At 43.8% G+C, this 13,921-nt stretch overlaps 1 protein-coding gene across 5 annotated transcripts in view; it reads left to right on the top strand.

Annotated features, from left to right (window-relative positions):
* Positions 1–13,921, top strand: part of SPATA13 (spermatogenesis associated 13) — a 134,048-nt gene that overhangs the window by 18,950 nt on the left and 101,177 nt on the right. The window contains exon 1 of one of the 5 annotated variants that reach the window (XM_032770975.2): positions 5,223–5,322. The exons of the other annotated variants lie outside the window; for them this stretch is intronic. The gene's annotated coding sequence lies outside the window, so the exon portion shown is untranslated. Of the gene's footprint in view, positions 1–5,222; positions 5,323–13,921 lie in introns of those variants that run through there. 5 annotated transcript variants of the gene reach the window in all.

Genomic DNA, 13,921 nt, shown 5'->3' on the forward strand with positions numbered 1-13,921 from the left:
TCTGTGCCCTAGGAATTTAACTGAGACTTACAGCTGGTGGCAATGCAGTGTGTTTGCAGCCATGTTGGTCCCAGGATATTAGAGAGACAAGTCTGTAGTATCTTTTATTGGCCCAACTTCTGTTGGTGAGAGCAAGTTTTTGAGCCACGCAGTCTGCTAGAGCTCTTCTTCAGGTCTGGGAAAGGTAAGATCAAGGTGGGAGGGATTGTTTAGCAAAAGTAGTTAGTACCTATTGTAAGGGACCATTCAAAGTAGAGTTGCCTGTTAGCACCTCTGCAGTCAGAGCCACTCTACCTTAAATGGTCCCTTGTAATAGGTGTTAACTACTTATGCTAAACAATTACTTCCACCTTGCATTTTGCTATCCTGGAAGTAGAGCTCTGTGGGTATGTCTACGCAGCAAAGAAAAACCCGCAGCTGGCCTGTGCCTGCCGATTTGGGCTCACGGGGCTCAGGCTACAGAGCTGTTTCACTGCTGTGTAGACTTCCAGGCTCAGGCCCTGTGGGGTGAGAAGGTCCCAGAGCTTAGGCTCCAGTTCAACCCTGGAAATCTTCACAGCAATGAAACAGGCCCACAGCCTGAACCCCACAAGCCCAAGTCAGCAGGGCCAGCGCTACCATTTTTGCCACCCCAAGCAAAAAGAAAAAAAAAAGCTACTTGGACTGCTGAAGGGGAAAAAAAAAAATAAAGCCCGGACTCTGCCACCCCAAGAATGGATGGAGTGCCGCCCCAGGCACGTGCTTCCTCCGCTGGTGCCTGGAGCCAGCCCTGCAAGTCGGCTGGCACTGGCCAGCCAGGTTTTTCTTTGCTGTGTAGACATACCCTGTGTGACTTGAAAGCTTGTCTCTCTCTCACCAACAGAAGTTGGTCTCATAAAAGATATTACCTCCCTTACCTTGTGTAATGAGTGCAGTGGTTTTCAGCCAGTGGTCTGTGAACCACTGGGCGTTCGCAGACTATGTATAAGATTTCCAAAGAGGTCCACACCTCCATTTGAAATTTTTTAGGCGTCTGCCAATGAAAAAAGGTTGAAAAGTACTGACCTAGTGGCAATGACATTGTGAGAAATCTCAGCTTACTTTGGAGTATTCCAGCTACCATGAAGTTTACAGTTGTTGAACTGTGCACAGGGACCTAGGGCTAGTCTACACGGGCAATGTGAAAGCGCTGTCGCTTTGACAAACCCCGCCTCCATGAGAGGCATAGCTACGAGTGCTGGTGCACTGTCTACACTGGCGCTTTACAGCTCTGAAACTTGCTGTGCTCAGGGGGGTGTTTTTTCACACCTCTGAGTGAGAAAGTTGCAGAGCTGTAAAGTGCCAGTGTAGACAAGCCCCTAGTTTTACAGCCCTAGAATGCGCTGAAATCATTCAAAGAACTTTCCTATTCCTTCTGGAGAAATTAGGCCAGGTCCACACTACAGGCCTATATTGGTACAACTATGTTGCTCAGGGTTGTGAAAAATGCACACCCCTGAATGGCACAGTTGTAACAACCTAACCCCCAGGTAGATATGCACTACTTTAACATGTAGGTCAGGGGTCAGCAACCTCTGGCACGCGGCTTGCCAGGGTAAGCATCCCGGTGAGTCGGGCCAGTTTGCTTATCTGCTGCGTCGGCAGGTTCGGCAGACCGCAGCTCCCACTGGCCATGGTTCGCCGTCCCAGGCCAATTGGAGTGACAGGAAGCCGTGGCCAGCACATTCCTCATCCCACGGCACTTCCTTCCGCCCCCATTGGCCTGGGACGGCAAACTGCGGCCAGTGGGAGCTGCAATTGGCCAAACCTGCCAACGCGGCAGATAAACAAACTGGCCCGGCCCGCCAGGGTGCTTACCCTGGTGAGTTGCATGCCAGAGGTTGCCAACCCCTGATGTAGGTGTTAGCAGGACAATATAGTGTCCAGGCCTGTACCCTTCACTGGTCTGCTGAGACTGCTGCCAAGGATGGCAACGGTACTAGAGGTTGTGGTGATGAAGACATCTGTCCCCTAAGAATTGAACTGAGACTTCTATAGCTACCACCTCTTGGGGAGGTGGATTAACTGCGCTGATGGGAGTAGCTCTCCCATCAACGTCTTCACTAAAGTGCTGTAGCATTGAGCATGAAGACAAGCCCTTAGTTTTGAAATGTCAGACAGTTCTAAGGACCCTCACCTTTACCTTCTTCTGTCCATATTTTCTGGGTATCCCTTTTCATGACTTGCAGGATAACAGGGGCATTTGCCTGTCTTAAGTGGAGCCATTGAGAACCAGAGAGAGTGTTCTGTTATCCAGCAGGCAAGTAAGTTCTCACAGCTTTTTCAGAGCATGACACTGCAGGTAAAGATTGAATAAGCACATCATTGAGTTTGTGATACTTCTGGCCTGATTTGCAGAGGTGCTGGAAGCCCACAGTTCCCACTGAACTCAGATTAAAGGTGCTCAGTACCATGGTGATGTGAATCTGAATGGAGCAGAATAGAATAGGAATTGCAGCATCTCTGAAAATCAAACCATTCCAGTATGGCTGACTGACACCTTGACAAGTATTAGAACTGGTCATGCTGAATGATTGATTAATTGGCCTGCTGTAGGCTCTTTCGGACTTGTTTGGCTGCTTCTGTTTTAGGTAGCTATGGGATATATGAAAGAACCACAGTGAACAAATAAAAATCATTTTCAACATATTATTTCTTTTAACAAGTTTGCTCTGTCAACAATTGTCTGTCCTGGGTTATGTTCCAAACAGCTGGAGAGACTCTCTTCCCCTTAGTTCGCCTATGTTGACTCAGTTTTAAATGAATCATTGCTACTGCCTTTTGGCTCTAACTTGAAAGGGACTGAGCTGTCAAATCAGAATAAATCACGAGAATGGAGCCATGCATTTTCAGCAGGAAGGTAAGAGTAATGGATCCCCTTATTTTGCCACTGACTTGTTCTAGGATCTTGGACAAGTCACTAAAGCCAAAATATTCAAAATTGGCCACTCATTTTAGGTGCCTCAAATGTTGGTGTCTTAGGGTCTGAGGTTGGCAACCCAGAATCTGAAACATCCAAAAGTAGAGGCCACTTTTGAAAATTTGGGTTTTAATCAATGTGTCTGACTTTCCCCATCTGTATAATTGGTATGATAAGGCTTTAACTCACATGTCAGTTGTAGGCCTAAATTCATTAATGTCTGTAAAGTGCTTTGAGATCCTGAGCTGACAGGTGTAATAGAAATGCAAAATGTTATGTTGTCTTTCCCCTCAATGTACTATAGAATAAAATCAAGATTATTCTGCTTACTGAGGTGTTAAGAAGGATTCTGCTGTAAATCTGCCCAGGAAGCGAGGCGTTCTGCAGCTTTAAAACTTCAGAATGTCTTCTACACCAACGCTTGATTTCCTGAGCCTCAGATTAAGACAAGAAATCTCCAAGAGATTTGTCAGATAAGTTTCTTTGTGGGTTTGAATGCTGATATTTTATTTTATTTTTGGCCTTCTGGTTCTGGCTCCTGCTTCCCTTCCTCATACCTGTGAAGGACTGTAACCAGGGGGGGAAGTGGGGAAGCCGCCCAGGGTGCAAAGCTGCTGGGGGTGGAGAAATAGAGCAAAAAAAAAGATGAAAAAAACTGGTAAGGGGCTCAAATATGTTTGCTCGCCCCAGATGCTAAAAGGCCTAGTTACACTTTGTACCTGTGACTTGCCTGGGAATTGACCTTTTACTTTACAGTTGTACCTAAATTTCAGTTTCTCATGAAGTGCCAAACCACAGAACAAAGTCTGCTGCTTCACCACAGCATCATCTCAAATATACATTTACATGGCAGCACAGGAAATGAGGACTCTGGTGACTGATTTGAAGCAAAGAAAAATGTAGTTACTTTTTGGCTGTCCTTTAACGATATAACAACTTTTACATCCGATGGAGCCCTGTAATACGGGACTTGCGCAAAGCTCAGTAAAGTCAAAGGAAATATTCCCATTGACTTCAGTGGACTTTGGATCTGATCCATAGCCACCACCAGCTTCCCCCACCCCATTAGGAAGCTTCTGCTGCCCCTGTCTCTGCAGATAAATGGCAAAATTGTACTTCTCCTACCCCAGTGAAGCCACATAGGCAATTGTAAATTTGCTTCTAGCACTGAAGAGCATGAAGTAGTGGAGCTCTTGCCTGTCTGTAATGCAAATTGCCCAAAGCATGGCCTCTTCCCTGAGGCCATGTCTATACTACAATATTATGTTGACCTAACTTACATGGGCACACAGCCACAGCAGTGATTCAATTGCTTGTGTGTGTGCTCGCAGGAGTGCTTGTGTCAGTGTGTAACATTATAGGATGGCTCCTGAAAGTCAATAACAAGTTTCTACAGCTAGCTTCATGCAAGGCAGCTTGTGTCCCTCTAACCCAGTAGTGTAGACCAGGCCTGAGAGGTGCCTGTCTATCTTACGTCTTGATATAGTGCTATACTTGTGGTTTCTGAAAGCTGCTCTATCCACTCATTCCCCCTCCGATAGTGTTTTGCACCCTTCAGAGTTATAATTAAGCCCCAAAGTTTTATTTTTGTCGGTTTCCCTTTCACTCACCTACTACAGTAATTAATCTTGTTGCACACAGTCATTATTTTTGCAGGTGCAAATAGTAGAAATAAATGGTATGGTCTATCTTTAATGCTTGTTCCTATTTAAATTCTATTCAGATGGGTGTTTGGCCTGTGTTCCTCTTGGTTTGCCATTTTGTCGATATTGTCAAGTGCAATTTACGCATGATGAACTCCTGTCCATTGTAAACATCTCATAACCTGCACAATATTTAACTAGACATCTGTGGTTATTAGCTTCTTATATTGTATTGTTCTTCCTCCATGTATTAATTTTATATTTGACACAATAAGCCAGTCCCATAAACTCTTGTTTCAGTATGAGCAAATGAACATGAATGTTACATATAAGAATGTTTTAAACAAAGGAGCCTTTAATGAAACACCAGTATAAATTATGTTGATTTCTTCTCTTGCTTCAGTTTTGTAAGTATATGTTTAACTTGGTGATTTCACACACTGGTTGGAACCATTCGTTATATATTAACTTGGAGCTCGATCTGAAAAGGTACTGAGTGTTCCTGTGATGTGCCAAGTGCCTTTCACAAGCAGTGGGAGTGGAACGCACTCAGCGCCATGCAGGACTGGCCCTTAATACCCAGGCAACAGCAGGCACTTTAAACCAAGCAGATTTTCTGTTCTCTATTGTGAGACAAGGTTCATACGGTAGTTGTTATATTTTCATGCAATGGATTTTCATGCACTTACATTAAATCTCATTTAAAAGAATCAATGGCTGTTGGAAGACTTAAAAATAGAGGTATGTGGATTAGTATTTAATTACGTTTAGTGTTCGTTATGTTCTCAGTTGTCCTAATTGGTGCTGAAGAATTTTAAAGAAAATCACGTATCTTGTGTTACTAGAACCGATCTGTGTCCAGAATCAGAATATTGGATTGAGACGAACGTTTTCCCTCTTTAGTGTCTTTAGCTTCAGTGTGACTTCCAGCACTGTAGAAAAGTGTTTTTTATGGTTGTGGATGATCTGAGTAATTTATCTAAATAGAATATCTGTATATTACATGTTATTGCATCTATAAATTGTACAGCTGTGAAGTCTTTTGCACATAGATGGCTAAAGCTGACTCAGTAGACACTTAAATCGGAGCTTAGGGGAGTAGTTTGTTAGGAACTATCCATGCCAGCAGTTCTCAAGTCCTGAAACATTTTTTCAAGGTCAGCTCTGGAAAAGTGTTTTCAGTAATATGGTTGTGCCAATTGTTGTGGACCCTCTGGGCCTCATCCAGCTCAGTGGGAATCCTGTTGTTTGTTTCAGAAGGAGTTGGAGTGGGCCTGCTATGCACAGAGTCACATCCTGGTCAACTAGAAGTCAGTGGGAGTTTTGCTATGGACTCTAGTAAAATCAGGCATCAGCCCATTAACTTATTCTTAAATATGCACTAACACAGCAGAAATTTTAAAAGGTCAAAATTGTGAAACAGCACTTAGGAAACAGATCAGCTGCTTACATTTTAGGAAAACAAGTAAATAATCAGCGGTTCAAGCCCTGACCCAATTGAAGTTGATGTCAAAATTCAGATTTACTTTAATGAGACCAGGATTTGGCACAATATGTGCAGACGAGAGTGTTTATCCTTCCTCCTTCTCTGGAATTTATATAACTTTTCCAGAGAAACAGGTCTAGACTGCTATGTTGTTTATAAGGGAAGACAGTTGTATGCAAATAGAGTTTTCTCCCTTCACTAGTAAATGGCACTTGCCATCATTAAGACAGTGTAGAGAAAACAGTTGACTTTTGTTCTGGATTCACTTGCTAATAGTGCTAATTAGAAGCTGAAAACAACATCATCATTTTGCATGCAGTCTTGCACTTCAAGTCTGTCAGAGGAGAGTGCCTGCAGCATTGTTGGACTGTCAGAACTGAAATGGACATGACTATAAGGGAGGAGCAATGGCTGTTTTAGGGCTTATAGGATGAACCCTAGTTTAGTTTTGATAAATAATTCTATGTGATAATTCTGTGTCTTCTCAAAGTAAACCATCCAACTTTTGGAGACTATTTTGGCCCTAATCCTGAAAACACCTACATATGTGAATAATCCCATGTGACTACCTAAGTAACTTTACGCATGTGAGTGAACGGGACTAGTCGTGTGCTTAACATTACTCAGACATGTAAATGTTTGCAGGATCAAGGCTTTAATGATTAATTTTAACTGAAATCAGTACAGATATAAGTATGCTACACTCAGGGTATGGCTACACTTACATTTTTGCAGCGCTGGTAGTTACAGCTGTGGTCTGTTGGTCTATAGCTGTGTTAGGCCAGCGCTGCAGTGTGTCCCACTCTGACAGCGACCAGCGCTGCAGTGTGTCACACCTTGCGAGCATTTTGCAGCGCTGTTGTTGAAGTGGTGATTGTGGCAGCTATCCACAGCGCACCTTCGGTCCCATTTTGGCGCTGTGGTTGTGGAGGGGACGGAAGGTGGAGGTCATCGCTTCCTGTTCAACGACCCGTGGTGCATCGCTTCCCTTTTCAGCCGTTTAGGTGCCATTGTGAGGTCTGCGCGCTTGATTCAGTAAGAAATGGAAGCCCGAGCTTGCTGAGACTTTCTGATGAATGTTGCCGCAGCATACGTCTGGCAGTGAGCTATTCCTTATGCTCCAAGTGAAGTGAGGAGAGCTCAGATGATGGAAAATAGATTCGGTGATGTGCCTGACACTATGCTGTGGCGCAGTAACGGGACTGTCAGCACCGTGGAACGCACGCTTTGGGCTCGGGAAAAAGCACTGAGTGTCGGGATCACATCATCATGCAAGTACTGGGCATGGACAATCAGTGACTGCAGAAACTTTTAGGATGAGAAAAGCCACTTTCCTGGGACTGTGTCGCTTGAGCTCCCCCAAGCCTGCAGCGGCAAGGCACACGAGACTGGAGCGTGCCCTGTCAGTTGGAGAAGCGGTTGTGCGTTTGCAGTCTGAAGCTGGCATCGAAGGTACCGATCTGGTCGCAACCAGTTGGGTGGAGAAAGTTCGGACCGTTTGGATAGTTGGTGATGAAGTTTCGCGGGCCATTAATTCGCATCTGCTTCTAAGAAGTTGTGACTCTGCGGGGATGTGCAGAATTGTGGATGGCTGTTGCACAATGGGTTTCACCTACTGGTGGGAGGTGGCAATAAGTGGGACGCAATTCCTATCTGCGCACCACCCCACTTGCATCGAGTACGTTAATCGGAGGGTTTCTCTATGGTCTCCAGGCGCTTTGGTGGATCACCGTGGGCATTTCAGCTGACATTTACACAGGATGCTGGAAAGGTGCGATCGTTCACGCATCTTGTGGAACAGTAGGCAACTGATTACAGGAACTGCAGGCACGACTTTTTTCCCAGACAGGCGAAGTCACATTGGGGGACGTCGAAATGCCATTGTGGATCCTTGGAGACCCCGCTTACCCGTTATGCCTTGGCTCATTGAAACCGTATACAGGAAGCCTTGACAGAGGCAGGACCGGTTCAACTACAGGCTGAGCCCGGTGCAGAATGGACTGTGGAGGTGCTTTTGGCCGTTTAAGAGGAGCATGGAGAAGTCTCTACGGGAAGTAGCGTGGGGGAACAGCAGCATCCCAGCGTTATAACGTGCTGTATCTCCCTATATTTGTGAAGGAGGGTTGAAACTTCTAGTGAAGATTGGGCCTCGAGGTTCAACGCCTGATAGGGCTGATTTGCAGCAGCCAGGAGCATGGCTACTAGAGAGCGCCAAGCACAGTGCTTCCAAGGATTAGGGATTGCTGTAAAGGACAATTTGAGCTGAAGCAACAGTAATGTTGGGTGCCTTCACAGCAGTTACAGTGCAGTGGTCTGCAGATTTGCCAGTGCCTATTTTTCATTGGGATACAGTATGTTACACTCCTTCTGTAATATAAAACAACGGGTTTAAAAGACAAGAAATCCTTTTTTAAAATACGTACATAAAACGGGCAGGGGTGGTTGATGAAGCAGTAAAGTCAGAGTTTTGAATATGTCCTTCTGAGTGTGCAGTCCTCTTGTTGGTTTAATATGTGCATGGTGATGGGGGTTGAGTGCATAGTGGTAAGTGTAGTTCTCAGGGCTGTTAGTGTTACGTTTATGGGTGTTGGGGGCAGCTGGTTGTGGTAGAACCGGATGCTGGAGAAGGGTTTTTGAGTTGAAGTTGGGCCAATGTTAGTTTTTTGATAGGGGAGCGGAAGGACACAGTTAGCTGCGTCATGGCTAGCAATGGAGGCTGCATGACCATGAGGTGCTTGTGGCGTACCAGGATGCTTAGCAAGCCAGCTCTGTGCTCATCTCTGGGTCCAATTCCATTCTTTGACTTCTTAGGCAGATACCTTTTCCTGATCCTTTCCTTCCGCTTACACTCTTTATATATCTGTGGAAATCAGATTCAATGCTTTTCACGACCCTTTTCATTCCGTTTTTTTTCTTAAGTATCTGTAGTTTTCAGAAGAGATCTGCGCTGATGGAGCCATCTTAAGGTCTTTAAAAAGTTAGAAGAAACTATTTACTACAAGAGGCCTGAATATGTTTTTAGACTATTTCTTTATAGCATCATTTTACACATTGCGAGCATAGCACGACAGCGCCCAGCTGCAGAGAGAAAGGTGAGTTTCACCCTACGCGTCACCTGGGTAGGGGTGGGTGCAATGACTCTGGGATCAATGGTTCCTTGTAGACTTGGGTTTGCAAGAGCGCTACAGGGAAATAGCACTGAACCTACACCCACATCTGCCACAGCAGTTTTCAGAGCCATTTGCACACCGCTCACCTTTTTTGAATCATGGGCTTTTGTGACTTGGGGAAAGCAAACGCAGCTACAGGGAAATAGCACTGAACCCTACACCCACTTTTTGGTCTCCATATTGCATACCGGCTCACCGGGAAGGGGGGCTTGCTGTGGACTGAATCCATGGCTTCGGTGACTTGGTTGGAAAGCAAGGAGCAGCTACAGGAAGAAAGTAAGCACTGTGTATCCCTGCATTTCACAGAATTTTAACTCCCCGAGATCTCGCTGCTCCGGGTCACCTGGGAGGGGAGGGTTCTTGTTCCAGCTCGTGGAGTTCCGCCGGTCCCTACTGGCAATCTCTCTCTTGTGGACACCGAGTAAGTTGCAGCGCTGTAACCCCCTCACCAGCGCTGCAACTTGCAAGTGTAGCCAAGGGCTCAAGCAAGTTTGCTGGGATGAGACAGTCAAATTTGCCAGGTGTTTCTTATGAGTAAAGAAAAGTAAAAAAGAAGTAAGTGAGAAAAAGAGGTGGAGTAGGAGACAGTCATAAATTAACAAAAGGCACCTGTGTACCTAAGGTACAATTTGCTAATCTAGCAGCTAGCATTTTTCATGTGTAGGAAGTTAAAATGAATAGGTTGCCCCTTAAAAGGAAAATGGAAATATAAGTGGAAGTTTATGTAAACAAAGTGGGCTCTCCGTAACAAAGAAACATTTATCAAATACTGTCACTGTAAAATGAAGGCACCATTAGATTCCATGGCAGGAAATTGTAGCAATTACACATCATTCTCTCTGGGAAGATAATTTTCCTATTTGTGTGAATGAGTTTGTTCTTGCATACTAATATTATTTTTAATATTAATAAAATGTAAACATGTTTAATGCTGTGAGACTTAACCCACTGAAAACTCTTGATTTGATTCTCCTTTCACTTAACACCAGTTTAAATCTAGAATAATTTGTTTTTTATTTTTAGAACCAAAACTTTCCCAGTTGTGCTCACATCTACACCTAAAAATATTCTCAAATGTGACTATTTTTACAAGCCCAAATTGAGGATCTTTCATGCACTGTTCTTTAAGTGTTTAAAATTCAAAGTACAGAACATTGTGCATAGAATGTTATGGGATTAGTGTATTTATTAGGCTGCAACATAAATGATTTAAACTAAAGTGTTGATCTGACCACGAAAAACACTGCATACCAAATATATAAATAAATAATAGCCCATTGAATTTCAAAAGGCTTTTTAACTAATTAATATATTTTCTTGATTTGGCTCGGTTAGGATAATATCAGTCAGCTGAGATAGCGGGTTACGGTGGTGCACTTTTTTACTCTTCTGTTTGTAATATTTTACTCTTTCACAGGAAAAGCAGCATGTTTCCAGTGTATTTTGTGAAAAGATTATTTCCTACAGATCTTTAAGATGTTCAGAATTAAAACTTTCACATAAGTTTTGTCTAGCTTGGATAATTACCCGTTGCTGACAGTGGATGTCAGCAGTGGGTCAGGTGGACAGGTGCTAAACATGGTCTAATCAGAAGTGTAGAACAAGAAAACCATGGATAAAACAGATTTAAAGTGAGTTGATTTTAATACACTGTTAAAGGTTGGGCTGAACCAATTGCTGGTCCCATTGTCAGCTATGGGTGTTTTTCCTAGTGTAGATAAGGCTATAGATTTTTTTTTAACCACTTTAAGAAGAATTTATTCCAGGCAGTATGTTTACTGAATAATTTTTATAAACAATGATTTTAGAGGTATATAGAAATAATATATGTACATATATGGGCATATGCATTATGGAGGCCTTTGGGATTTGTATACAAAGCAGAATTAGAATCCCTCTGTTTAATGACTGATTTTAATATTTGGCACAATAACTCTTCATGGAATTGTATTTTTCATGTAATTTTTAAATGAAAGTATTTTCTCACTTTTGCAGAGGCAATATTTTAAAATATTCCCTGATTGCACTTTTGTCCTGATAATTTTGCTTTTCTTTGGGTTCCTCTCACTAAACAACCACTATCTGTACAAACACACGTATTCCAATAATATCTCAAGCACAGGCCACTTCTGACATTTAAAAACTAAATGCACAGAGAGAATTATTCCCCTTACTCATAATAACCCGTTCAAGCTACACCAAGATTAGACAATGGCATTTTTTATACCCATCAGCCATTTCCATTTTCCAGCGTTGCCAGCCTGCCCCGATTTACCATACTGTCCTCACAGAGACCGTGGGGAGCTAGCTAGGAAGGCAGGCTGGACAGCAGGGAGCATGAGGTTGGGCTGTGGAGGAAAGAGATGGGGACCTAGGGGTCCATGATGTAACGTGTGGTGCATTTGAAACACCACACACAGATACGGTGACCAGATGTCCCGATTTTATAGGGACAGTCCCAATACTGGGGCTTGTTTTATATAGGTGCCTATTACTCCACACTCTGTCCTGATTTTTTCACACTTGCTGTCTCCTCACCCTACACACAGCACAGAATGTGTTCTAGAGATGTCACAGCAGGCTGGCGGCCAGAGCATTCCTACGCTTTGCTATTCCCTAGATGCCGCAAGTCCCATGGTACAGGTTAGGCAATCAGTAACCCCAGGCTAGCAGTGTCACAAACTGCCTCCCTTGTTACTTGCTCTAGAACTGGGGCTCAAACCTCTGCCTTAGTTTTTAACAGACAGGCAGTCAAATTCACAGGGGTGGGGAAGGGGAAGTCGGTGCTGAAGTTATTTCAGTTACATTTTTTGCCCTGAGATTTGACAAAGTCGTTTAAAAGGGATAAAGTCACTAACAAGAATAGAATTGTCCATTTTGTTATTTGGAATCTTTACGCAAAGACAGGACTTACTGAAGTAAATTAACTTCTGTTGTAAGGAAACTTGCAATCTTACGGTTCAGAATGATACCATGATTATACAAGACACAAATTAGTCAAGTTCAGAAACTCCAGCATCAAAATAAATCAGGCAGAAAGGTCTTGCAACTGCCACCTTAGCCTGAACTCTTTCTGGAAAACTCGCTTTCTTGCTTTGGGTCTTGTCACAGGTGCATAAGGGCAGTAGATTATTTTTATTCATATATAGGCTTTTGTATGGCACTCATCACTATGGTATCTGAGCACCTCATAATCCTTAATAGATTTGTCCTCCTAATGCCCATTTGAGGTAGGAAAGTATTATTACGCCCACTTCTTTACAGATGAGGAATTCAGACAGAGAAAGAGTGAGAGCCCAAGGTCGCACAGAAATAGAACGCAGAACTCCCGGGTCCCAGTCCAGTGCTTCAACCACAACACTATCTGCTCTGTCTGAGATGTGAATTTTCCTTTTTTTAAAGACTTTGGCATTGCTTTCAATACTCGTGAAATTCTGAACATTTGACCTCTACTTTTATTTCCAGTTGGTTCATTCTTGACAGCAACTGGAATAACTGAGTTCATTTGAAGTCCAAGAACACTAAGAAAAGGACTCTGTAGATAGACCTTTGTTGTTTTTTTGTTGTTTTTTAATCAAAGGGCCTATTTGCTCTGTAGGAGGGGAAGGTTGAGCTTGGCAGAGAGACACAGAGAGATTGAGAGTATTACATCTGTGGCATCATTTCCCTCCTTTCTGAGGGGAGCTCTTCAGTGGTCAGGATCTGCAGCTGTGCAGAGGCTGACTAGGGCTTTAGAGGGGGCACCACAGACCCCAGAAACTCATGTTTGTGGGTAAATTAGTGCTGTCCCTGTCGGTATTAACATACTGGTGGTCCCCAGCACAGTTTGGAAACCAGGTCCACTAGTCCAAGTGTGCACCAACTGTAGTGCAGAAGTACAAGGCCTCTGGACAGATGGGCCATCTGCAGAGCTCAGGGGATCTGTGAGTTTAGGAAGTGGAACCCTTAATAAGAGGTCAAACTCAGGCCCAATGGAATAATTCTAGGGAAACTGTGAGTCTAAATTTGCAGGGTTTCCTCCCCCACACTGTAATAACCCAACTAGTGTAATAATTTGATCTTCAGCAATAATTTGACCCTAAGCAAGTTTGTCTATTACACTAAACTGGGGCAGAGAAAGATAAGCTGGAACGTAGGGATAGGGTCCAGAGTGACCTAGACAAACTGGAAGACTGGGCCAAAAGAAATCTGATGAGGTTCAACAAGGACAACTGCAGAGTCTTGCACTTAGGACGGAATGATCCCATGCACCACTACAAGCTGGAGATGGACTGGCTAAGCAGTAGTTCTGCCGAAAAGGACCTGGGGACAAGAAGCTGGATATAAGTCAACAGTGTGCCCTTGTTGCTAAGAAGGTTAATGGCATATTGGGCTGCATTAGTAGGAGCACTGCCAGCAGATCGGGGGAAGTGATTATTCCCCTCTATTCAGCACTGGTGAGGCCACATCTGGAGTACTGCATCCAGTGTTGGCCCCTCCAATACAAAAAGGATGTGGACAAATTGGAAAGAGTCCAGCGGCAGGCAACAAAAATGATTAGGGGGCTGGGGCACATGACTTACGAGGAGAGGCTGAGGGAACTGGGCTTATTTAGTCTGCAGAAGAGAAAAGTGAGGGAGGATTTGATAACAGCCTTCAACTACCTGAAGGGGGGTTCCAAAAAGGATGGAGCTTGGCTGTTCTC

The sequence above is a fragment of the Chelonoidis abingdonii genome, chromosome 1, assembly GCF_003597395.2.
Source record: "Chelonoidis abingdonii isolate Lonesome George chromosome 1, CheloAbing_2.0, whole genome shotgun sequence".
Lineage (NCBI taxonomy): Eukaryota > Metazoa > Chordata > Testudines > Testudinidae > Chelonoidis > Chelonoidis abingdonii.